This window comes from Polyodon spathula, chromosome 8, assembly GCF_017654505.1.
Source record: "Polyodon spathula isolate WHYD16114869_AA chromosome 8, ASM1765450v1, whole genome shotgun sequence".
Lineage (NCBI taxonomy): Eukaryota > Metazoa > Chordata > Actinopteri > Acipenseriformes > Polyodontidae > Polyodon > Polyodon spathula.
The window spans coordinates 46,047,540-46,074,309 of NC_054541.1; the positions used below are offsets into that span (position 1 = coordinate 46,047,540).

The following is a 26,770-nucleotide window of genomic DNA, read 5'->3' on the forward strand; positions in this document are numbered from 1 at the left end:
TGCAAATAGCCAGATTGCTGTAACACCGCTTCCTGCCAGCATAGCAGAATGTTAAAGAGGTAGACACCTTGCCAGCATGCAGTCTACCTCAAAGGCAATGAATGGCAAAAAAAAGACAACTAAGGAAGGTCAAACTAATCACAGCTGTATTACCCTAAAGACTACAGAAATAACAAGCTCCAAGAGAATAATATTTCTTCCCCTGTGATGTAAAAGGACAGCTGGCTGCCTGTGTCTAATTTTAGATGCATAAATTCAATGAGACTTGAATCAACTTGACCTGACCTAAAGGGAAGACCATAAGGTGCACACAAGGCAGGTTAGCCTGCTATATATTTTTCCATCCAAAAATCTGTCAGTCATCAGGAAACAGTCAATCTGTGAGCCTGCGGGATGTCCAAGGAATAAATACAAAGCTAAGAAAAAACATCCTCAGTAGAATTTATTACCACTTCATTTTAGCATCCTATTTTTACCATGGTCATTAAATACTGTTCTCCCATCACTTCTAATGGTATCATATTTTAAATAAAATGAAAATAAAAGCAAATGGTACACACAAGGAACCAGGTGGAAATACAGTACCATGTTATACCTGGTCTAAACTGCCTTAGCTTTGCTTTTAGTTTGTTCTGCTATGCTGATTGTCTGTAATTAATGTTGATTTTATATTTGTTGTTGAGAGACTCTCTTCGTAGTGCCACGCTCTCTTCATAACAGCCACCCAAGGCCACAACTACAGCAAGCATTTCAAACTGCTTGAATACACTGCAGGCTAACAACCGACCATATAATAAAAAGCCATGGGAGGAGCAGTTAGAAGCTGAGTTTTAACTGTCATTTCTACCCTTTCAAATAAAGTAATTAATGAAAATCAATAATTCAATTGATTAAAACATTTACCCAGTGTTCTTAATACATGACACACCGTGTTATTTTCAAACACATTTTTAATTCTGCTATAACTTTGTAATACATCTATTTCTATTCTAACACCTAAAACCTCAACTAAAGCATAGGGCAGTGCAAAGCTGTCCAGGGCGAAAATATGCTTATCTGTCCATGGTTGCATCACTTTATGGAGGGACTTAGACCCCAATGCTGCACAACTGCAAGATCCCATTCACTCTTTATAGGTAGTCTTTTAAGACTATGAAATGTTATTGACATGAACCAGCTTTCCCCAGGATTCATTTGTTATGCAAGTTGATTGCCAGTCATTCCATGACTTTGATCTGCTGCTGCTTTTCTGAAGCTCTGAATAGTCTCAAAAGCAGGTATTGTTGCTTGTACAGTATATGTCTCTCATGCTAATGCACCTCTATAATAATTTTTTAAGAACAATGGGCAGCTCTGTAGGCATTGTGTCCTCATCTTTGTTCTCTTTGAGGTTTTAAGATTTGGAATTTAAATTAATTTACTACGGTCCAGAAAGTCTATTACAGTGTGCAAATGATCCATTCTTGTCACACAAAAAGACCTCAAATGTGAAATGCTTAACCAGTTTCATCCTTTTATTTCCAATATTTGTTATTTTCTGAAAATTACTGTTTATAACGTTACAACAGGAAGATAAATTCCACCCTGCTGCATAATTACATCTAGTATGCTCTTTAGCACAGTGTTTAGATTCTACTGAAAGAAGAGGCACCACTTTTGGATTCTCTTTCTTTCTTTTGTTTCATTAATTGCGGAAGGCAATACCAGTATTTTTTTTTTAAAACCAGTGGTTTTTTTTGTATTTTTTTTAAATTGAACTGTGTTTTTTAAATGTGATTTACAGTGCATTATATGTTTTAGGTATTATTTTGCTTTTTTTGGTGTACAATAGGGTTTTAAGTAAGCAGTAATGCTGGATTTTCATTGGCTTTAAAAAACTCATAGAACATGTTTCTGTCCAAGGTCCTGAAATTCCAATTAATACCATTCCTGCAGAGGTGAAACTCATCTGCTTCTCCACTTTTCCATGTACGTATTCTTATACTGCAGTGTTTGACTTCCTCTTAGTGTGAGAGGAATCATATATTTGCATTGGCTTCCTTTTGTTTTGTGGAATCCACTGGCTCTTTCTAGTCATTGCAAGCTGTGCTTCTCAAAAGTTGAAAGCCGTGTGTATAAACGCTCTGTATCAGAATGATGCTGCATTCAGGCTAATTAACCATCACACTGTCACTCTCCCAAACATGGCAAACAGTCTTGGGACCACGGTGAAAAGGTAAAGGTACACTTGCTTGTTTTAACAGTTGAACAAGTAACAGTTTTTTCCAAACAGAATACATTAATCTCAGTGTTCCCCTATTAACCGTTGTAAAGTGTACACTGTGATGCTTCCTAAGAATGACTAGTATGTTTCAAGTATAGTAAAGCTTAGTGAGAAATAATAAAGGAGTGGTGTAGTCCTGTCCCCAGGACTTCCATCTTACAATTCTCATATCCTGCATATTTTGTGTTCTGATGCTTTGCATGTCTCGGACCAGTCAAACAAACCTGCCCGACTTGGGATGAGCTCCTAACAGAAAACATTTTGGTTTTGATCTACCTCTGTAGGTTGTCATAATCAATATATCCAGAACTATATTCAAAACATACCAGGATAATACTTTTCTGCCTCCCCACAACCTTCCTTATGCATCTACAGCTTTTCACTAACCTAACCTGTTATTCTCCTTTCTAAAAGGAAATGTCATTTCTACAATAATAAATCTCAGCCACTTCTGTTGACATCTGTCCTTTAGCAAAACAAACAAAAAAATCATTTCTGCGGGTGTTTTATTGCTACTGTCAAGGGCACAAGAACAAAAAGATCTGAGTCCACAAAGATATTCAATTGTTCCCAGAGGCAATGTGTCCATTTAAATGCAAATAGGCAGTTGACACCCTTTCCACTGTTAGATACTATTGAGATAAGAAAGTGCACTTTTAAACCATCAATATAGCCACAATTTCTAAGTCTTCCAGGTGACCAGCTGGCCCACAGGCTTACTCAATGACTGAAAGTAAAGGGAAGCACACAATCAGACTTTGATTTACAGCCCCCTATTGTGCTAATAACCTGGGCATATCAATCCAGAAGTTGGCCTCCTTGTAACCAAGCCATCACTGTGAGAGAATCATAATACTGTGAAAAATAATACCATAAGACATATTGGTACCAAGCAAAAGTCCTTTACTGTTGCCTTTTTATGTTCTTGAAGATAACACCAGTTTGCCATTTCTTCTTTGAAAGAACATTACAGTAAATGTGATCTTTTTTCTTATGAAGATCTGACCTTTTTTTTTTTTTTTTTTAAAGATAATCTGAATATCTTTCTGTTTGGTGGGGGTCGTGCTGTAAGTCAGCAGGAAGCTGCTCCTTCAAGGTTACTGAGAATGATGTGAAGAAGAAAGGGCCTCAAATGGCATCAAATGTTGGAAGGTATGTACTGCATTTTAAATTGCCTGCTGTTATACACGAGCTACATATGTATCGTTTGAAAAAATCTAATTGAATTAGATATAAAAACTATGCCGTGAGGAATGTGAACTTGATAGCTCTATTTGTTCTGAATATCCTGACCCTACTGAGGGGAGCAAACGTGTGTGTACACAACTACCTCACTAAACACTTAGAAAAACTATGTTGTGTCATAGCTGATATTCTTTCATCATATTTCTTAATGTAGCCTATTGCTATGTTTTAGCCATGATAATTGCTTATGCAAGTGTTCAAGGGCTAAGTCAGTTTATACTGTGTATTTCTCAGGTGTACATGTACTGTATATCTGCCAGTCACTTCTTAAATATAGTTTTTTTTTTTTAATAAATAAGACAAATGGTATAAAGAAACAGCCTTCTTTCAAACAATAGTCCAAATGAAGGCCTAACAGTTGATTCTCAAAATATGTTGACTGTTTATGTGAATGCAAATCTCCACTAGTCCTACATTACAATAATAATAAGCTCCCTGCCATCAGTATCACCTGCTTTTACATTAAAACCTAAAATGCTAGAAAGTTAATCACAGTTGTTATGGCATTGCTGCTAGCAGCCTAAAGGAAGAGCCCTAATTTTCAGAGGTTTTTTTGACAGACACCTAGGGTTCCAGGCATCAATTGAGAGTCCATCCCTGCTGGTTTTGAAAAGATAGAATGTCCAAGGAGACTTTAATATCTGCTGTAGTAAGGCAAGCATGGTAAAACATTGTAGTATTATGAGACTTTATGCATTACAAGGACCCATGTTGACCTTGCATATGGGTATAAACACTAGTAAACATAAAGTTTTGTTCAAAGTGCTCAGTGTTTTATACCATTGGACTTCAAAGTGTTTTTATTTCATTATCTTGTTTTCAGAGCCAACAAGCTGATACAGAACCCTCTACTCAGATTAAATTCTGCTCCTCTGTTTGCTTTTCAAATTAGGGATAACTCCCAGCCCTGTGTCAATGCCCTTCGGTTTTCTCACATTCTCTGGCAGAGTGATATGTCACTGGTGAAGTGCGGAAAGCTTCTGGATGTCTTCCTACTACCCTGGCAGCACTGGCTGCATCTGCAAACAGGGCCCCCCAGAATCCGAACTTCAAAGGGAATGACTGTCACAGCTCACTGTGACATTGCCACCTAAAGGCTCTTCCTGAAGCTCTCAACTGCAACACTTCATTTAGCATCAACCATCTGCGCACATAAAAAAACATACTTAATCATAAACAAGAAAAATGCAGTTCTTCAGCATGAACAGGTGTTGTGTGTGTATGTGTTGTCTGGGGAGCAAAACAGGAAGCATCAGATACATATTGTTCTTTACAATAATAGTAAGGTCTGATAAATAGTGCCAGTCTACATGCATTGGAGACAAGACTCCTCCAAGTAACTGACCAGGATATACCGAAAATATCCTACTTTGTTATTCATTACAATTTCTTGGGAACAGTAATTTAAAGTCTACACCTATGGCCAAAAATGTAGCATCACCTACAATTTTAGGATTGAGAAAAATGTTCATATAACAACTATATGAACATCATTTAGATATTTTATTAAACATCATGCAGTCAAATAAACTACACATTGATGTCTCAAAAGTCTACCAGAAGCCACAATAGTAGTACAGTATTTTATGTTAGATTTCGAAATGTCCCATTTTTAATTTTTTTTTGTCAGTTTTTTGTTAAACTACAAAGCGGTAATTCAATATGTTACCATAACATTGTTCAGCAGGTTTCAATCGACTTTATGAAGCAACATTTGTTAATTATACAATCTAATGCCATCTTTCGTTCGGGGAGGCTATTCCAAACTTTTCCCCCTGCATTTATTGAACCCAGCGATGTACAGTAAGATACACACAGACATTATATATATATATATATATATATATATATATATATATATATATATATATATATATATATATATATACACACACACACACACACACACACACACACACATATATATATATATATATATATATAAGACTTGCATTTTTTTTTTTTTATTACTCTGTTACTAGTGAGTCTGGATACCAAGTTTCATTCTTAGTGTTGAGTTTGAAAAATAGTCGGACTGACAGACACAAATAAAAGCTGTAAACTGGATTAATTCTCCAGCGTCTTTTTGAGAACTTGTACTGTATAATAATTTGTAGCACAAAACAGACCTCGAAACCATTCAGGGATGTTTTATATATATATAATGTTTGACATTGTTTTTTTTTCCAACATAAGGCAGCCAAATAAATGAAGTTTGACTTAGTACTAGCTTGTACTTTAAAAGATGTTATGCCTATTTGAGCAAATTAAAAAAAAAGTAAGGATAACAAGCAGCACCGTTTTTTAAAAAGGCTGGTGTGCTTCCAACAGTGCTACTGGCATATCTCTGAAAGCTTGTGAAAGTAAAACAATGATTCAAGTGAATGTCAAAGGGGCTTCGCTGAAGTAAATTACAGTTAGCAGTAAACAATACATTCATGTCTGCAGGCTACAATAAGCTACTGAGAATGAAAAGGCTAGGGCCATCACCTGGACAATATCAATTAGCTTTAGATAAATTTACTGTGTGTTTGGATGTTTAAAACTGACATGCCTTTTAAATTACAGGTACATGCTCTGCTATACTGGTATATCCATAATAGACAACTCTCACAACTGCAATTCAGTAGAAATTCATTTATTGTGCATGTTACATATAAACTGTAGCCTTAAACTGATTTGGGCAAAGGGACTGCTGTCTGGCCACTGGGCGAGGCAATGTATTGTATTGGAGATAAACACAATTGCAGAGATGTGGTGAGTGTGAGGTCATATTTAAAGCGTAGCAAATCAGATGGAGAGAAAGGTAGGTTACTTGGATTACATTTATAATTGATTGGGGGAACTGTCCATATATACAGTACAGAGTGTGTGTGTGTGTGTGTGTGTGTGTGTGTGTGTGTGTGTGTGTGTGTGTGTGTTTATACAGTGTACCCAAGAAACTGACAACCTGCCAATACTGAATTTTTAAGTACTGTAAGTTGAACAAGAAGATGATACATGACTGTTCTCAAGAGATGATACATGATGTTTCTAAGCAGAATGGTCAATATGTCAGCCCAGGGCAAATTACTAGAGAGAGCTAAAACAGCCTGTCGCCATACTTTGGCCCGTCCATAGTAAATCCAGTCTGTCAAATGCTAACATTTTGTGGGAAAGATGGACAGGTAATAAAAAAGGCTAGCATTTCAAATACCCTTGGAATTTCTACACCAGAAATTACATTAACAGACCGTTATACAGAATATGGACTGTGCTGCCAAACAGATTTACACTAGTGCAGTTATTGTACATGTGATACTGGCTATTATTTCTATTTTGCTAGTCACCCTCCAATTATTTTTTGTTGTAATAATGGGCTTCTTTTAAATTGCGAGGACGAACAATAATGGGTCGAAAGACCTCTTCTCCTTTTTTGTGGCTAATGTTACTTTGAAAGAATTCCACACAGCATCTGTTGATGGGAATTGATCATTTAATGTCCTGATAAACATCATTTATTCTAAGAAGGCTATAGTATACAGCAGCTTGGGATTATTTTATTTTGGCAAGCAGTGAGTTCCCCTGTTGAAAGCATTCCTTCTGCCTTTTTGACATGAGAAACTTGCGTCCCCATTAATCTCAATTACCATTTCCAGTTGATAAGGCCTCTCTCAAACCTATTTGGCACCAGCACTGAGCTCCTGTTCACAGAGCTGTTATTGCAGAGCATAAAAAAGGAGCAGCAGACAAGTGAAACATACTATTATCAGCCTTAAAGTGATCGTATGGAATATAAAATTCAAGCCATACGTCCACAGAGAGACAGAATGCATAATATAGTAATATTGCCAGCTGTAGCCCGAATTTGTTACAAGTACATTTCTCAGGCTCCTCTTTTTCCATTTTTCTATATGGCTATAAAACATGTAGTTTGTAGTTACTTAACATGAGTTAATCATGAGATATTGTTCGAATTGAATTATTTCATTATAAGTTTAGATTTGCCATTTTCAGCGGCCCACTATAATATATATATATATATATATATATATATATATATATATATATAGATATATATATATATATATATATATATGGGCTATAACTTATTGACCCAAGAAAAGACTATTGTTACAGAAAAGGGGCTATAATGCCCGAAGCAGGTAACAGTAGTCTTTCTGAGGGGCATTTCATTTTCCACTATTAGCTGAGTCTGCAGTATACATTTAATATATGAGTCTGTTAAAATAATAAGAGATGCAAGGTTGGATAGCAAATATGACTTTATATACTGTAAAACCATAAATATTTGCAAGCCTTTTATTATGCATTTTTCGTGTAAACATTTTTTGGCCCGAATATCTTAGTGCTGTATATATAATGAAGTAATATACTACTACCAGTGTAACAGGTTGCCAACATTTCAAAATACGTTTTATGATTGTGATTCGCCAAATATTTGTTTACAGTATTTTGGTTTAAATATAGCTGATACAGCATAAGTAAATAAATAAATAACAGAAAATGTTTTTGAAGTTAATGCTGCAAGTTTTTTTTTCTTTTGTAGTACGTTTTATAATTAATTTACACAGAATTGCGATTCAGTGGTCTTTTCATTCAGCCAGTTTTATCTTGTTGTTTAGGAGCGATGTGAACCAATGACATGACAGAATGAGACTATTGCCCGGTGGTGTAAGGATGTGAGGGCAATAGTTAAATCTACTGTTGCTCCTATGATGACATTTTAACTAATCACAGGCCAGACTTTCCACATATGAAGTTTTAACCATACTGCCTATCATGCCTCATTGGTGATATCTATGTATGCAACAATTCTATTGGTAAATATTATTGGATGATTGTCAGAAAAGCCTTATAATGGCCCTCAGCTGGCTTGAAGAATGAAATATGATAGTTCGCTCTATGCCCTTCATAGACAATAAAACACATCATTTGATACTGATCCACAGTTCTTTCTGGAGCATTGTCTATACTTGAAACTTGATCAGACAAAGTGACTTTTAACTAATTTGAGTCCATGCGTCATGGATTAAACTGATTAGATTTGTCATTAGTATTATTCATTGAGTTTATTTATGTCATAAACTGCATGCTAAAGCCAGGTGTCCTTGCTGAATTTAAAGTACGTTCATTTAAAAAGTTGCCGAGCCATCTACCTTTGCAGCTACCATCAAAAAGGAAGAACGGCATGTCCATTATGATACATTATCTTCTATAATTAATAATTTTAATCAGCGAGCAGGACAAAAGCTGGGGATGTCCCTTGCATGTTGCCTACAACTTGAACATCGCCTAGAATCATCGCACATAGTATTCCTCCGCTAATCTCTTGAGAATGTTGACTCTCTGCTCATAGCTTTATGTCACATCACCCTAATACCCGGCCTTCCTTACAACTCATTTCTATTCATTTGTTTTATCACATCCACACAGACTGCTACTAATCCTGTGGCCTGTCATTTATTGGATTATGTGAAACCCTAACATCTATCCCACAAGCAGATAGAGAGCCCAGCAGCAATATGGATATGAACAAATTAATTTGAAAAATGCTTTTTTTTTTTTTGCCTCTCCTTTAGTGATCAGAAACATTCTACAGCAAGGACAGAGGTTGCTGCAAAATAGAACTGGGCAATATTAAAATATATGCTCTGTCTTTAATACAATGATTTAATAAAAAATCTAATATTGGGTAAATTAGATTTGTTAATATTACCTTGAATGCAGTAGCTTTTCTCTGTTTTTCTCTGAAAGAACCACATTTTAAGGGAATTGTGTGTGATTTTTTTTTTTTTTTCAAACTACAGCAATAGTTTAGCATTTGCAACTGATTCTTAAACAGTTTTAGTATTGTTTTTAAGTTTGACCCATGTTCTGTCTTTGATTTTCTGGTTGCTTGAATAATGGGAATGTATATAAAAATGCAATTACATGGTAATAATTGTGCAACTACCAGGGTTCTTACATGGTAACTGCTGGTGGAATAAGCGTGTAATTACCATGTAATTACATAAATGGTTACATTTTTTTTTTTTTTTAATAAAGCTCTTTCTATGTATTACAAAGCAGTTTCCATGCAAGATAAATACCTTTGGTAAATGCCCAGCTATTACAATTAACTCAAGTGTGATGTTCATGAAACTGTTCAGCTGTTGGTTTGTTTTAATATACTGCAATCTAGAAATGTATCACAGACATCAATGTATTTAAATCACCAAAACAGAATCAGTAATTGTCCTATAGAGTCCATTAATATTTGAATAGCTGCATTAATGAAACAAGACTAGGTGCTATACACAGCTGGAGACAAATGGGGTGATGCAGCTGAAAACCGTGTTCTTTTTGCATCATTCAATACAAGAGGCTCAGCACTTTCAGGTCAATTCATGCAATTTCAAGTACCCATCAATCTGCTTCGTTTCATTCTAAAGATCCGCTGTGATCTGTGCACTGAGGTATGCATGCATTTAATATACCAGGATAGAGCACTGAGGAGTGAATGAGGAGCTGGGTTAGGAAGTCAACATTCAGGTTAGGGCTAGGGTTATAGTCAGGAGACAGGTTTAGTGACAGGATGCTTGGTAAAAATGAAGCCTTGCATAGCCCCACAATCAGCTACTGCTGCTTTACCAAGAGACAGTTTGTTTTCTTTGTGTACTTTGTCCAAATTGGGATTGAACTATCGGACAACTGAAATTCAATTCGACTGTAAACACTTCAGAGATCCGTCTCTTCTTTTGTGTTTCATTCTTAGTTTCTTTGATATTTTCCATTTCACAAATTGATAAAAAAAAAATGTCCTCAAAGATCAAAATAACGTTTAATTTTGTCATTTGATAATTTGTAAATACTCAAATAGCAAAATGGTTATTTTTGCCTGTGATTGACCGAATCATAACTATGAGTGTAACATATATACAGTGCCTTGCAAAAGTATTCAGACCCCTGACCAATTCTCTCATATTACTGAATTACAAATGGTACATTGAAATTTCGTTCTGTTCGATATTTTTTTTTAAAACACTTAAACTCAAAATCAATTATTGTAAGGTGACATTGTTTTTATGTTGGGCAATATTTTTAAGAAAAATAAAAAAAACTGAAATATCTTGCTTGCATAAGTATTCAACCCCCACACATTAATATTTGGTAGAGTCACCTTTCGCTGCAATAACAGCTTTAAGTCTTTTGGGGTAAGTATGTACCAGCTTTGCACACAGTGTCGGAGTGATTTTGGCCCATTTTTCTTAGCAGATTTGCTCCAGGTTGTTCAGGTTGGTTGACGCTTGTGGACCGAAATTTTCAAATAGTGCCACAGATTCTCAATGGGATTGAGATCAAGACTTTGACTGGGCCACTGTAGGACATTCACCTTTTTGTTCTTGAGCCACTCCAATGTTGCTTTGGCCTTGTGCTTGGGATCATTGTCCTGCTGAAAGGTAAATTTCCTCCCAAGCTTCAGTTTTTTAGCAGACTGAAACAGATTCTCTTGCAGTATTTTCCTGTATTTTGCTCCATCCATTCTTCCTTCAATTGTAACAAGATGCCCAGTCCCTGCTGATGAGAAGCATCCCCACAGCATGATGCTGCCACCACCATACTTCACTGTAGGGATGGTGTGTCTTAAGGCATGGGCAGTGTTAGGTTTGCACCACACATAGCGCTTTGAGCTTTGACCAAAAAGCTCTATCTTGGTCTCATCTGACCACAAAACCTTTAATAAACACACATTTTAGAAACACACACGCATATATAAACACTATATATATATATATATATATATATATATATATATATATATATATATATATATATATATATACACACACACACACACACACACACACACACACATACTTGATATATCGCGGGTGTCAGGGTGCAATATAAATCCACTATATATCGAGGGCCGCGATAGACCCATAGAAAAACAAGGAGGCTAACAAATACTGTCCAACCACTCCCTAGTTTTCTCGGGTGCGTCAGGGTCCAGTATTAATCCTCTACGAAATCCTCTTTTTCTCATTTTTTGTATAAAAAGCAGCACACCATTTTAATTTGTACTGCAGAGGGTAATTGCTTCTCATCAACTGCAGTCTCCAATTAATTTCATGAGTCTTCCTCTCCTTTCTCTAATGCACAAACCAGCTGCATTGAAAGAATCCCATTCCCAACACAGGAGGCTTGTTGCTAGAGAGCTGACGTCAATGCTCTGTGACTATATATAAAATGCACTCTATATAGAGTGCATTTTTAAATCTTGAATTTAGACAACATACAACAAATTGAGCTTATCAGTATTCTAAATAAAAACAGTTAAAGTTTGAAGTACATCACATTTCCCCAAACTGTACAACATGAAGGTGGGATATAGCATCATGTGACTCCGGAACATAGGCTAAATCTAGGTAAAACGTCTGAGAAATCAGGACATTTGGCAACCTTGCATATCTTACAGACAAGAACGCTCTTAAGCATTACTTATTTTTTCAATATTTATCTAAGCGTGTAATATTTAACTTTTTTCATTTCACAGTGGTAGCCCCAGTTAGTCTTTCTTTTTATGAAGCAATCTGTTTCTGAAACACATGAAGCATACTATAATTAAAAAGGAGACAGAATCTGGTAAACACATCAAAACGAAAAGGGTAATGCAGTGATGGCTTTTTATCTCTTACATGCTGGGGAATTACAGTGGGGCATGTATTAGCTGGTTAAGCCTGTTGCGCATACAAAGTATTTTAAGGATAATCATGTTTTTTTTTTATTATTCAGCTTTTACTCCCTATGGTTTTGACACAGGTGTATATTGCCCTAAGGGAAAACAGCATAGACTTGAAACGGCTGTGCCATGTCAGTAAAATGAAAGGAAACTTAAAAATAAGACAAGTGCTTCAAAGAGAAGTCAGTGTAAAAAAAAAGACACTGAAAAAGATCTCTTGTTTGGAAACTCTGGTCTAATGTTTTATTACTTATGAGTAAGACTCTTTCTATCTTTGTGAACAGGATGAAGTGTGTGGAGATGTCAGATCAGGAAGTAATTGCATCACAACACAGCAGACTGGGATTGAAACTGAGCCGCTACGGCGCTCAGCTTTATATTAACAAAAACAAATAAAAGATTTAAACAAAAACACAAAACACTTTGTAAAATAAAATGGCACGGTGGCCAACACAAATAGACCAACAACAGACGAAACGAAACAAACAAACAAGTACCATGCTGGTCCTCTAACATGAAGCAGCAATTGTTATAATTATTTTCTCTTCTCTCTCATGTACCTCCTCACTGTACACCCAACCCTGAGTGAGTGCTTTGTGCCGCTATATATACAGCTTTGCCGAGATTCAATTATTAATTAATCATTCACTTGAATCTTGGCACATCAATTAATTTGTTCAATCCCATGCTCACATATTATTACATACTTTATCTGCACGTGAAATGATTGTGCCATCCCCATACCTAAATACAACTATATATTTTAAATCACTTGTGTTACACAGACCAATTTCTATCCTGTGCACCAATACCTATACACCAACATTAACACACCACACGCAACATAACACATAACACAGACAGGGGCGGCGCACACTGCCAAAATCTTGCTTACAGTTTAGTGTTTTATAGTCATGGATGAACTGCTCCATAATATTCCCGGCAATGGCGCAATGGCATCCCCAGGAGGTGATGTGCAGACATCCCTGGGAGGTGACATGTAGGCATTGCCCAGCGGTGACTTGAAGGCACCCCCAAGCTGTGTCGTGCAGGCATCCCTAGGTGGTGACTTGCAGGCATCCCCGAGCAGTGACATGCAGGCACCCCTGGGCGGTGGCTTGAAGGCATCCCCAGGCAGTGTCATGCAGGCATCCCTGGGTGGTGGCAAACTGGCATTTCCAGACAATGGCTAACAGGCCTCCCCAGATGATGGTTAACAAGCCTCCCCAGGAGATGGCGAGCTGGCCTCCCCAAGTGATGCAGGTTTGGCATAGGGGCATCCTGACCAGTTGTGTCCCCCTTCCTCACATCGCCTGCTGGGGTGGTGGGAGCAGCAGTCTACCTCCCCCTGCTGGTGGTGGAGTCCGAGACGACTTCTGCTCCTCCCTCTCCTGATAGACAGGGTAGTGGGTCATGTAGTGCCGACCTCCGCAGGGGTAGCTGTCCTAGGGGGTGCCAGGAACAGTTTGTGTGGGAATGCCCTGTCTCAGCGCAGCAGTAACACCCGGGCTGCTGTTCCTCCAGCTGCAGCTGGTGTTGCGGCTGCTTCCTTCTGACATTCTTTCCCATTTTTTTCATCAAAAACAAAAATTCGCCACCCGCTGTACTCTTCCTTGGCCTGCATTCCTTTAGGCATTGTTATCTCTCGTTCTGACACCACGTATGAGCAGGGTGACGTGTGTGGTGATGTCAGATCAGAAAGTAATTGCAGCACAAAACAGCAGACATGGGCTTAAACTGAGCCGCTGCAGCGCTCAGCTTTATATTAACAAAAACAAATAAAAGATTTAAACAAAAACCCTCAAAAACACTTTGTAAAATAAAATGGAGCGGTGGCCAAAACAAATAGACAGACAAACAGATGAACTGAAACAAACAAATACAATGCTGGTCCTCCAGCATGAAGTAACGATTGTTCTAATTATTTCTCCTCTCTCTCCCGTACCTCCTCACTGTACACCCAACCCTGAGTGAGTGCTTCCTGCACTGATTGTGCAATCCTCGTGCCTAAATACAACTCTGTATTTTAAATCACTTGTGCTACACAGACCCATTTGTATCCCATGCACCAATACATATACATCAACATTAACACACCATACACAGCATATAACACAAATACACACAGGGGCAGGTCACCCTGCCACAAACTTACGGTTTAGTGTTTTAAAGTCATGGATGAACTGCTCCATATTAATAACAAGTTAATTTGTTCATGCTGTCAAATGAGAATACAGAGGAAAATAAACCCCAATGCTTACAGAGATAAAGAGTGTATAGAATAAGGAAGTCAGGGCCCCCTTTACTCACAGAGTGAATCAATATTACTGGAAGATGCAATCTTCCAATTGCAAAAGGAACAAAGAGATCTGTACATCTAAAAGGAGGAATCCCTTCATTGGAAGACTGAAAGCTCAAGGCCTTCATGGTTAGGCTAATTGGAAACGCTCCTGTGGACGTGACAGATGGTGATTTATTATAATGACACCTACAGTAGCAGAAGAATGTATAAAATATGTAAAAAATAACATAATAATTTGGTCCAAGTTGATGAGTCAAAGGAACAACCGTAACTTTTTAAGGACCGGTTGGTCTATGAAATACATACATTTTCAAGACTTATACATGTGAAAAACTGAAGGAGGATATGGTCTTGGACTACATGGTTTGCATTAGTTGCTACCCTAAGAGTACTCAGCCCCACAGAGAGAAAGTAATGCTCACCATAACGTGAGATATCTAATATTCGTATTATTTAATTCTTTAGCAGACGCCTTTATCCAAATCGACTTACAGAAAATTTAACAAAATATAAAAGTATATAAATTACAGGCAATAAAAATGCAAAGCAAATACACACACACACACACACATATATATATATATATATATATATATATATATATATACATATACACACACACACACACACACACACACACACACACACACAATATATACTAAATAAATATAATGAAAAACACGCAAAAAGATATATAAATAGGAATTTACAAATAAAGATTGAATGAGTGAGTTTTGTGAAGATGGTGGAAAGCAATAAAAGACTGAACAGTCCTGAGGAGAACTGGTAGCTGGTTCCACTACAGGCAGACATGGGAAGAGAAGAAGAGCACAGGAAGAAGGAGAGCGAAGAGAAGGCATAACAAGTCAGCCAGTAGAGGATGAGCAGAGAGGGCGAGAGGGAATATAAGGACGGATTGGAGAGAGGAAGGGGCAGTATGATGAATACAGTGATAGGCAAGAACAAGGGTCTTCAATTGGATGCAAGCAGAGAAAGGTAGCCAGTGAAGAGTGCGGAGCAGAGGGGTAACGTGAGAGTGACAGGGTTGAGAGAATACCAGACGAGCAGCAGAATTTTGAATAAGTTGAGGAGGGCAAGTAGCCGAAGCAGGGAAACCATCAAGGAGAGAGTTACAATAATTCAATCTAGAAAGAACAAGAGCTTGGACCTTGAGTTGAGGGAAATAAGTAGATAGAAAAGAGCAGATTCTGTAGATGTTGTTAAGAAATAAACGACAAGTGTCTGTTAGTGAAGAGATGTGTTGAGAATAGGAGAGGGAAGTGTCCACAATAACATCAAGGTTTCTTAAAGAAGGAGAAAGATTGATAGCATCATGGGAGACTGAGACAGAGATGTCAGAGGAGAGAGGAGAAGTAGAAGGAAAGTAAATGAGGTCGGATTTAGAAATGTTGAGTTTAACTTTAAGGTGACGTGAATGTGTCAAAGATGAGCTTGCTGAGAGACAATCTGAAACTCAAGTGGAGATATGGTATTTAAAGGAAGGAAAAGAGAGAAATATTTGAGTATCATCAGCATATAGGTGATATGAGAAGCCAAAAGAGATCAGAGTAACTCTTGAGCGGGTATAATGGATTACTGTGATGGTTATTTTTCTCATATTATTAAAACATAGGCCGGGTTTTCACGCAGCTTAGAAAGTCGTCACTCTCTCCACAGTCACTATTTATGATGCACTGCAGCAGTATACACCACACACATGCCACGCACTATAGGATGTGCGCAGCAGACACATTGCATGACTACAAACTTTTTCTTTGCATGGAAACAGGTCCAGGATTTGCATATTATGAATACGAGACTTCAGCACTGAAATGCCATTTGTGACAGCTATAACTGAAGGCTGTGCCAAGGCTTTATTGGCAAGCTTCTTTGCCCAAATAAGAAAAAAAGAAAAAAACATAGAGTACGAGGGGTTTAGAGAACTCTTCATTCAGTGTTTTTTTTTAAGTAACACCAATTATTCATCGTTTCAAATTATTGACATTTGACAATTAAAAAACTGCTTTATAGTGAAGCTACAACAAATGAAAAAAAAATCATTTGCAATAAATACATAAATAAATAAGTTGATTGTGCGAGCAGAAATGAAAACAATAGAAATACTAACCAGTAACCTATTTAATAACGAAATCGGATCAGAGAAGACAGGGAATAGTTATTCTACGTTAATAGAACATGTGATCGAAATTGCATCGTCGATAGTACCATACTGAAATCCCACCAAAAAACCAAGGGGGAGGGGTGCAAACATGGGTTTGATACATAGTTTAATCGTATCGAATAATAACGCTGTAGAGGTCTGTTTGTGATCTGAACTACATTAAGTAACTCGTTGTAAACAAATTCATTGAGCAAATTTTTTGACTTTTGTCTTTTTTATTTGTAAAAATTGTTTTTAACATACCTCGGGTCCCCCCCCAGGATTCTCTTTTTTTGCTTTATAATAGTGGCCAACACTTTACAAGATGTAAATCGTATCATATATAATCGTATATATATATATATATATATATATATATATATATATATATAAAGGATAGCTTGCTCAATATATGAATATAATATCCAGGAGGTCCCTTAGCTTCTGCACGACGTAATTACGAATATATATTATATATATTATATTGGTGGCCCTTATATAGTATATATATAGATTATATAGATATATATATAATATATATATGATATATGGTATAATATGACAAGATGACTACTCTGTGGAACGTGACAGTCACGTCCTAAGCCTACGGATGCAGGAATATAAATAATAATAATAATATAATAATTATATAATATTATATAATAATAATCTTATAATATTAGTATTATTATTATTCTTATTATTATTATTAGTAATCTATTTACTCCTTATAAGAATAATATGTAGTGGAAAATGAGGCAAGTAGGTTAGCTTGATTAAGTACCAATATTATAAAAACTGTGCTAAACATTTTTAATGGATTATCTTTATATTATTAACCTGCTCGAACTGCTGGTATTTTGGTTATGTTCATACAGGCAGTCAAACATAAAGCATACTTTTTTTATTATTATTATTTGTATAACATTATGTGTGTTTTTTAATTATTTCTTTGTTTTTTCCACATGCTTTTTTATTAAAAATGTTGAGGAAACCCAGTTTAAGAAAGCTGTATGATATCAGCTGATTTTAAGTCAGACAGAAACATTTAAATATACCATCCCGTATTTTAATATGAATTATGCTATTTGCGTTTGGATCGAGAATTTCCCTGGATAAAAGAAAACTGCCTGGAAACACACACAACCCGAAAGTGCCACCACGATACAATAAAACAAAGGTGAGACTTAATGATGAACTTTAGATGACTAACTAATGCTGCACAGGTACAACATTCTTTTTGTAGGTAACCAGCATTGGGAATCCAGTGCTTTGTTGTATAATGCAAATCTAACTAAAAATCTGCTGTAAATTTGCAATCGACAACTGCAAATTTCCTGTTTTATCCATATGGTAAGGAGAGAAAGGGAACAGTGGCGCAGAGGGAGTACAATCTCCCTGGATATTTCACCTGAAGCCAATGATGGGGAGGGAAGGTGAGTTGCGTCTATTTGCATACACTTCATCTGCCATCATTGCATGCTTCCTGTATAGAACAATCTGTAAAATGATAACATAGAATAAGCAAGAGGATTGGTAACCATGGTTGCAAACAAGGATGTTTGCACCAGAACATAGTGACAAAGATACTCTTTAAAACATATAGCCAAGCAGAAAAAAAGCCTGGTCTCGTTGCTGTGCATTAAAAACACATCTCGCCCTCTCCTTTCCTCAGATTAAGTACAACACTCTGATTGGGGTCAACATTGCTCCTTGGCTCAAGGATAAGCAGCACTGAGAGGTTGTTAAGAGAGCATCAGGGCCTACAACTTCATTAACTGTATGAAGCAGATTGATGCTGCTAAACCGTTGTGCTCACAAATTGCAGCTGAAGACCTTTCTTGAGTTTATATTATAGTATTATTGTCCCGATTCAGTCATTTTAACAAGTTAAAAATACAAAATTCTGGACCACCAGTGGTAAATAAATAGTGCATTGAGTACAATACATCAGTACAATAATGGCTTAGCATTTCCATTTGAGAGGTAAACCCTGACAATATCACCTACAGTACACCCATCACTGCTTTACTGTCTGAAAGTATATCTGCAACACAAGGTCTTCTTTCACAGTTTTGTCCCCTTCCTTGCTGAGATTTGAAATTATTTTGACCCACTTGACCTTCATTACTCTTGGTTTGGGTCACCCTGCACCTGAGGTAAGCTATAACACATTGCAATTTGAAATGATTCAACTTACATTGAAGTCCATTGACGTTAACCACAAAAAAATGGTTTATTTGTGCTGCAGCATTTAAGTGGAAATGTATGTAGATGGCTATAGTTAATTTAATTGAAGGTTTGTACTCTTTAAATAGTTTGATACATCTAGGTACTTAAGAATATTACTGCTTTAATACAAGATGAAAGAAAATATAAATACTTGTTTAAGAACTCTTCCACTGGTAAGCAAGAAGAACTTTTTTTGTCATGGGATTGGTGTAAATTGGTTGAATTTATTAATTTTTCAGTTTCATCTGCGCCAGGCTATCTAATTAACAACACAGTAAAACTCATTTTAATTTCTGCTTACTTAATTTTTGAATCATAACACATTTTTAATACAAAACAGAGCAAGAAACTTTTATAAAAGTTGCACTGTAGATCCATACATTTTCTACAGAATATTATTATATAAACAGGGATATATTTATCAGGTCATTGCAATTACTCAAATGTTGTTTTGTTTTTGGTGATAAGTTGAGAAGCTGCTGAAGTTTTAGTTGCTAGGCATAGATTTACTGTAAAATCCTTTGTATAAGTCTATTTTCTAGGTATTTTTAGGGAGTCCTGTGACCGATGTGCTTTTTTCTGAAATCATTGTCTCAAAAAAGGGGAGGGGGGGGCGCGACTTATACACCTTTTTTTACGGTAAGTACTGTAATGTAGGTAAGTGATGGTGCTGGCTCTCACTTACATAAAGACACTTACCTAGTGTAAATTATTTATCCCTGTAGGTGCAACTTGAACTGAAGATCAGCTTCAGACTACAACACTGTAACACAGACTATGCCATCAAAAAGTAAAAAAAAAAATAATTACATTATTTCAATAATTGCAATAAAATCCACATTGGAATGTTTGAAAACCTTACAGGACAAGTGTACAAATCTATGATAATGTAATTTGACATTACAGTGCTTTAATATTGTGTTGTTGCTCTTTAACCAAATTTTAATCACCCAATGTTTTTAGTGCTTCCATTGCTAATGCAATCAAAGACTACTTAGTTATTACACATTTGTTAACATGAAATAATAAAATGTGCCTTTTTTTAGGGATGGAGAAGAAGACATGTGAAATAGTGCCTGAAATATATCTCTGAGTTCACTGCTATATTTCTTATTGCGTTCATACTTTTTTCAAAGGTCCTGGCGCCTACCTTTGTGACTGCATTTGCCCTTTTATTAATAATTAACCAAAAAATAGCTACAGCTTTTCCATGGCCAATAAACAACATGTGGTGACACTTAAATCGAATAGAATTGTCTGTAGAAGAAAATGTCACAAAGAAACTATCGCAGTTGAATCTTTATTAATCTTTTTGATAAAAGCACCAAGATATTGAGGTGCATGAAATTGCCAGAAGGCCCAGTCATTGGCTTGGCCCTGTTAACACAGGATATTAAAAGCGGCATGGAAAAAGTAATTTCCGGTTTGAGACGTTAGGTTTATATTACAAAATGTTATCTTGATGATATTTTCTTTCTCTATGATGTAAAACGTTGGTACAAGAAATGAAAAAATATATTACGGTGTGGAATTGTTGATGTCTGATAATTATCTGTAATCGCACAACCTTTTGTACTGCTACTTTCAGGTCCACTTTGCCCTTGTTATCATTGCTCTCTGCAGGAGAACAGTTCATTAAGAACTGCTAGCAATTCCTCTGTGTTTCAGTGCCACAGACCCCACCACAGTGAGTATGGCATGAATCAAAGACAAATACATGACCAGACTCCAGGAACAGCCAATCGAATGCTGATGTACTTAGTGGTCATGCATATAGGCAGCCACATTACAATGTAATCAGTCTTTGACGGAACAGTACAACAGTGTCGTGGTATCATACTGGTAGCTGTGCTCTTGTGTATCAGGACCACAGGACCATGTATATTTTAAAACACATTGTCCTTGCCATTACTGCTAAAATTGTCTTGAATCCTACCTGCTTTACATGTTGCACAGTAGCACTTGAACATAAGTGGACAATACGAGGGAACCGCATATAAATAAATACATTTACAAAACTTGTATCATATTTGGGACAGACTAAAAACCTCCACTGAGTATTTAGACAAGCCCTTGGAAGATTCATCCCATTGCTGAGTGGCCCAGCCGTGCAGCAGCACAGAAAGCACATTAGCACTAGCCTCTAGCTGTTCTTATCCTATCTTCCAGAGAGCCATTAATACCAGGGTGCAGCTGTTCACCCTTTTAAATACTCCACTACTGCAGCAGTGCCCAGTCTGGTCTTGCGCCTTTTGTACATGGGTTTCAGTTCAAAGGTAACTGCTTATTAATCGCCACCCCCCCCCCCCCCCCCCCCCCCCACCCCCACCCCCCCTGACAGTGTTCGTGAACAAATCCTGTCTGCTGTATTCCCCTTTGAGTTTTGTATCATTTCCAGTGAGAACAGTGACGCTGTTAATAACATTTCAGTGTAATGAAAGGAGTCCAGAGTCGTATTAATTAACAAAGGCTTCCTTTAACTGGGCACAGAAGAGGCACTTCGGGCTTCTATTGAAAGTAATATTCCACTGATTTTTGAGTAATTTGGGTCTTATCTATTGTGCACCAGGTTTTAATGACAGGTCTCCTTGGCTTCTGATAAAGACAACTTACACCAATTTTTTTAATTAAAAAGCAAACAAAAAAACTAGTAAATCTCAATGCAGGGATAATTACAATACTTTTTACAGCAGTGTCAGGACACCAGTTGATACCATCCTTTTCCTTAGCTGAGGCTGATAATGAATAAATTAGACATTTAAATACGTTTTTCAGAATCTGTTCAGAGGGAGGAAGAAAACATAGAGTGGTGCTAGTTAATGCCTAATTGTTCAGATGAAACTACTGCAGATATTAAACATTATATCCTGGTTTATGCTTGACCCCTTTTTCTAGTCTATCCCTTAATATGGCACGGCATAATACCTTAGAGTCTGGCACTTTCGAAAATCAATTTTTTATATCAAACATCTCTGATGCATCTAGGCAGATTGAGTTGCATGTACACTCAATGCATCAGTGAAACATGAATAATGAGCTACTTTTAGAACAGAATGTTTTTCTGAACCTTGGCAAATTGTGCACAATAATAATTCTGCATGCTATCTTACTGTATTGTGTGGCTGTTTTCAGAACAGCAGCACATTAGAAATACACAGTTTAAAAGGGATTTTAATCAGTTATTGTTTTTTGTTTTTCTGCGGAACGTTAAATAGCGAGGCCTCTAAATGTCCACAAGATGTGAAGGGATGCTACTCCCAGTGTCGTAGTTGACTTGCATTGTTGTCGCCTAAAATAATGTATTCCCATCATGCTACACAATCTTTTTCTGCATTTACTGATGCGTCTGGGGCTCTGCTTTCAGGGACATTAACAGTCCAGGTTTTTCAATATATATATATATATATTATATATATATTATATATATATATCATTACTTTTTTCCTGGACTGTTTGTTTCCAAATAACATAAAACCCCATTGCTCACAGTTTCTGAGACTTTGGGCAAGCTGAATGCTAAGGTACCCCTTATTAATAAGATTTGGGAAATATAACAACAGTATCGACACAAATTACAGAAACAACAAATGATTTAAAGCAAGACCAGGAGTGGGGATGTTACTGCCCATTCTTCCTCACTTTAGAACCCCTGCTTACTAAACGTCTTAATATATCTGAATAGATCATCCAAAATGTTCTCCTTTTTCAAGGAAAGCAGTAAAACTAGGATGGGGGGTTTGTTGCCGGAAAGCCAGACTGCTTGCTCATTAAATATCTTACTATCCCTGGCTAGATAATTGTCTCATCTTTAAAGATATGCAAAAGATTTAATGAGCTGTCTGTACCACAATTACAGTGGCAGCTCAGACATGAGCGTGTATTTATAACCTCCTACTGCTGTAAGTACCCAAATAATAGCCATTTGCCTCATAGTGGCAAGCAGGTTTAGAGGAGGACGTTTAGTGTAAAGAAGTCTTCATGGAATATTAATGGAAAATATAGCAAATAGACCCTTATGAATTTAATTCTAGTGTAACATAATTATGAGACACTGCTGCCACATAGAAACAGGTGAAAATAAAATGAATGCAAGATGCACAGGATCTCAAAGGCTCAGGATTTCATGTACAGTGTTTAAACAAAACGGTCTATTTTGTTTCCTGATGTTGACGGCATTAAGATCTGATCCTTTCTAGATTATTAAAATGACCCAGATGATGTGATAGCACACCTGGTAATTTACAGTGACATCCAATTTGGATAGTAGAGCAGACCCGATGAATGGGAGACAAAGAATGATTTGCCTTGACAGATGGAAAATGCTGTTTTTAAAAAATAATAATAAGCCAGCCATGATTTTGAATTAGGGCAGAGAGAAGTCTGATCCTGATTGACTCAGATTAAACCCAGGGCTTGGCTTTCAGATAGAGCAGAGCACACACACACACACACAAGAGCATTTCTGTATGTGTGTCCATTATAGCAGAAATGACCTTGGAACATTAACTAGGTCCTGCTGTGTGAGAACATACAGATAGACCACCTTTTCATTTATTTTTTTCACAGGATATATTTGTCAAAGATTTATTTTATGAAAAAAAGAAATTTAAAAAAAATGCTTGAGATTACAATACATTTTTTCAACCTCTCCCAAAAGTCAGACCAGATCCTAGCTAAACAGTAATAACAACATATTTAATTTGTATAGCAACATTAATGAAATATATAATCTCAATATTATAACTGTAAGTATACAGCAAATTAGAGCATCAGACCTACATTACACTATAAAAGATTCATACTATAGTATACCGCAACATAATGCATGAACACAAATGATGCTCCTTAGAGTATACACCATATTTCCCCATGCAAATCACAGTATTTCAATGTACCCATATCTCATTGTATCTACTACAATGCCAACATCTACCTTGACCTGAAGTTGAGTTCATGCAGCAATTATGGTTAAATAATTCCCAATGCATCAACCAGTAACAAATTGAGCACTTGTATTCATCTAATAATGAACTGCTGTAGACCAGTGGTCTGTCTTCATACTTGCAAATGGATATTAAGTAAGGAATATAAAACATCCCTCTTGACAATAGAAGGAAATGATTCATTTGGACGCTAACATATGTTTGATCATCGTGGCTAAGCACATGCTTTGTCTTATTTTTTTGCTGATTTAGGGCTCCACTTGGAAAGAGTACCAGCAACATTTACCTGGGGAGATCCTTCTATTGCCTCCAATCTGACAGCATTTACTGGGGAGATCCCTCTATTGCCTCCAATCTGACAGCAATCACTGGACTGGCTCCGATGAATAATGGTAGAAGGCAGTGTGTATCAGTGCTGATTGAAGTACAGATTGTATAAACTCTCCTTTTTGGAGCCCTGTGTGTTGTACACCATTCAACAGAAATGCTGATGGACAGACAGACCGTTGCCAATTGCAAGCCAATCTTGCAGATAAACTGTAGTTTAATTTCTGACTGCATTTTGTGCAGCAAAATTCCATTTGAAGCCAATTTGTTATATAGTATATCTGACAAGTTCACAAAATGTGTTTAATCCTGATTAACTTTATTTATCCAGTCACCTACAGTAGCTAGCAACTAGAGCTTTTAAAAGGCTGACTACATAAATAAAATAAATAAACATACTGACTGCCCTACTGATTGTTTAGTGCCGGATTTCTGTCGTATCTGCTCATATAGATGGAAAAACGTGGTATTCTCATGACTATACCATCAAGTTCAAAGACATCTTCATTGTTTTGAAACTATTAGCATACTGTTCATATGCATATTATGCCGTGTTGCTCCACATTGCAAAGAGGCATGCATACGATAGTAATGTTTTAATATCAAACCCAGTATACAGTATATTTACAATGTTAATGTAACAACCTTGAATGCTTTTTCTTTATCTGTAATCCATCTCACCATCTCTATATACATCAATATCTATTTAAGTGTGTTTCAATACCAGATTTTTCTTTAAATCTCTATAGAAGAAAAAGTGGGTGATTTTCAGTGAACACTAGTGGCAATTAAAAAATCAATAGTTCTTCCAATCTGAGCAAGTCAAGTGAAAGATAAACCCATGGTGTCTGAAAGCTGAAAAGCAACCTTTGCTGCTTTTATCTGATGGTAGGGACCAAAGGATTAGTTTCCCCGGCTGCCGTGTGCCACTTCCACAATCTCTTCCCACGCACTGTGCTGTATTTGAATAAACATCAGGCAGCAAGAGTACAGCACATACCACACTCCTATTATATGGATTCACCTGGACACAGTCCATTGTGGTAAACTGAATAATCTACAAATCCACCCACACACACACACCCCTTTTAAATGAAATTCTCAATTAATAAATAATTAGACACACACACACACACACACACAGATTGGGAGAAACACTTCATCCCTAAGTATTGGGATCACAAGCACCCATTCTGCACAATACAGTTCTGTACACTTCGATATCAGCAGCAGTATTGTAGCTGCCACCTCAGATTCAGACAGAACAGTGCCTTACCTGGAAATGCTGTCCTTCTGGGTGTTGGTTGTCTTTTAAGGAAGGCTCATCTGGAAACATTAAAAAGAATGAGGTGTCTTGTCAAAGAAAGCCTTGCTGCTTTTTTCTTCTCCGGTCTGGTTTGCAGAAGGCTTCAAATACGCTGCTGTGTTAGCCCCTGTTAAATAAAAGACACTGGCTTCATCTGGAGCTGAGAAGAGGGAGTGAGATACTAGACTGTTTAACAGAGCATCATCACAATGCAGCTTCTTCGGAATCCCTCCAGTGAGAAAGGGCCTGCATCACTGAGCTCTTGCCTTTGATTGGTGGAAAGGAAAGGGAGCTGCCTGGAATATCAAGTCTGGCAACAGTAAACTAGGATGACCCTTTCATCTTGCATTAGCACCCCTTACGTTGTGTACTAAGGATCCCTGTGAATGACAATCAAGGACATCAAATAAACAATTTTCCTCGGGGGGATCCACATAGCAACCCCCTTCCCTACACAGAAACACAACACATTGAGATTTTATTAGCGTATGCACATGAATAGGGGCTGCTTTGGCATGATTTCCCTTGGGAGGATAGAACCATCAATAATAAAAAACTCAACAAAATACAAACACACACACACGGTTGAACCCAAATCAGATTTTTAAAGAGAAGGATTTCTTACCAAAAATGTATGCTTGGTTATGTTTTGGGTTTTTTTTTTTTAACATGGAATAATGGAAAGGCCATGCTAAATTAAAGTGTTCACCTCCCTGTTGGAGTGCAGAAAATATTTTCAGTAAACCACTCTGTTGTGCAAGAGGCTGGCTGTACTCAATATCTAAGTTCTGGGTGAATTAAGCCTCATACATATAATCCCTGCTGGTACAGTTGTATGAATGCATATCATTTCTCTTGTTAATTTCAGCACAGGGTAAAAATGGGAGTATTTGGAAAAATGGAATACATGTTATAGTGTTATAGTGCTAATGAAGCAAAAGTGAATAATTGCAGAAGTACGTACAAAGACATTCATTTTTAAATGATGCCTTCATAATTATAAACCCCTGACCCATCTGTGTAGTTTATTTCATGTATTTATTTTCACACCATGCCACTATTCATACACATTTAAACCTGTTCCCTAGAATGAAGGGTTCCCCACTGTTCTGGTTTGTTCTGGTTGAATGCGGAACACAGCGGGGCATCATCAGTACCTCCACTGTGTCAAACAATTTACAGTTTCTCATACAACACAGCATACTGACTGCATGGCCCCTTTGTCACTTATTCATGATCTAATAAACAGAGTGGACCAGAGTGATT

General features: G+C 36.9%; 1 protein-coding gene across 3 annotated transcripts in view; it reads right to left on the bottom strand.

Moving 5' to 3' along the window:
* Positions 1 to 25,727, bottom strand: part of LOC121320038 (synaptotagmin-1-like) — a 188,876-nt gene extending 163,149 nt beyond the window's left edge. For 2 of the 3 annotated variants that reach the window (XM_041258164.1, XM_041258163.1), the window contains exon 1: positions 25,475 to 25,727. The gene's annotated coding sequence lies outside the window, so the exon portion shown is untranslated. The remainder of the gene's footprint in view (positions 1 to 25,474) is intronic. The other variant, XM_041258165.1, reaches the window with a different exon arrangement.
* Between the last annotated feature and the right edge of the window lie 1,043 nt (positions 25,728 to 26,770).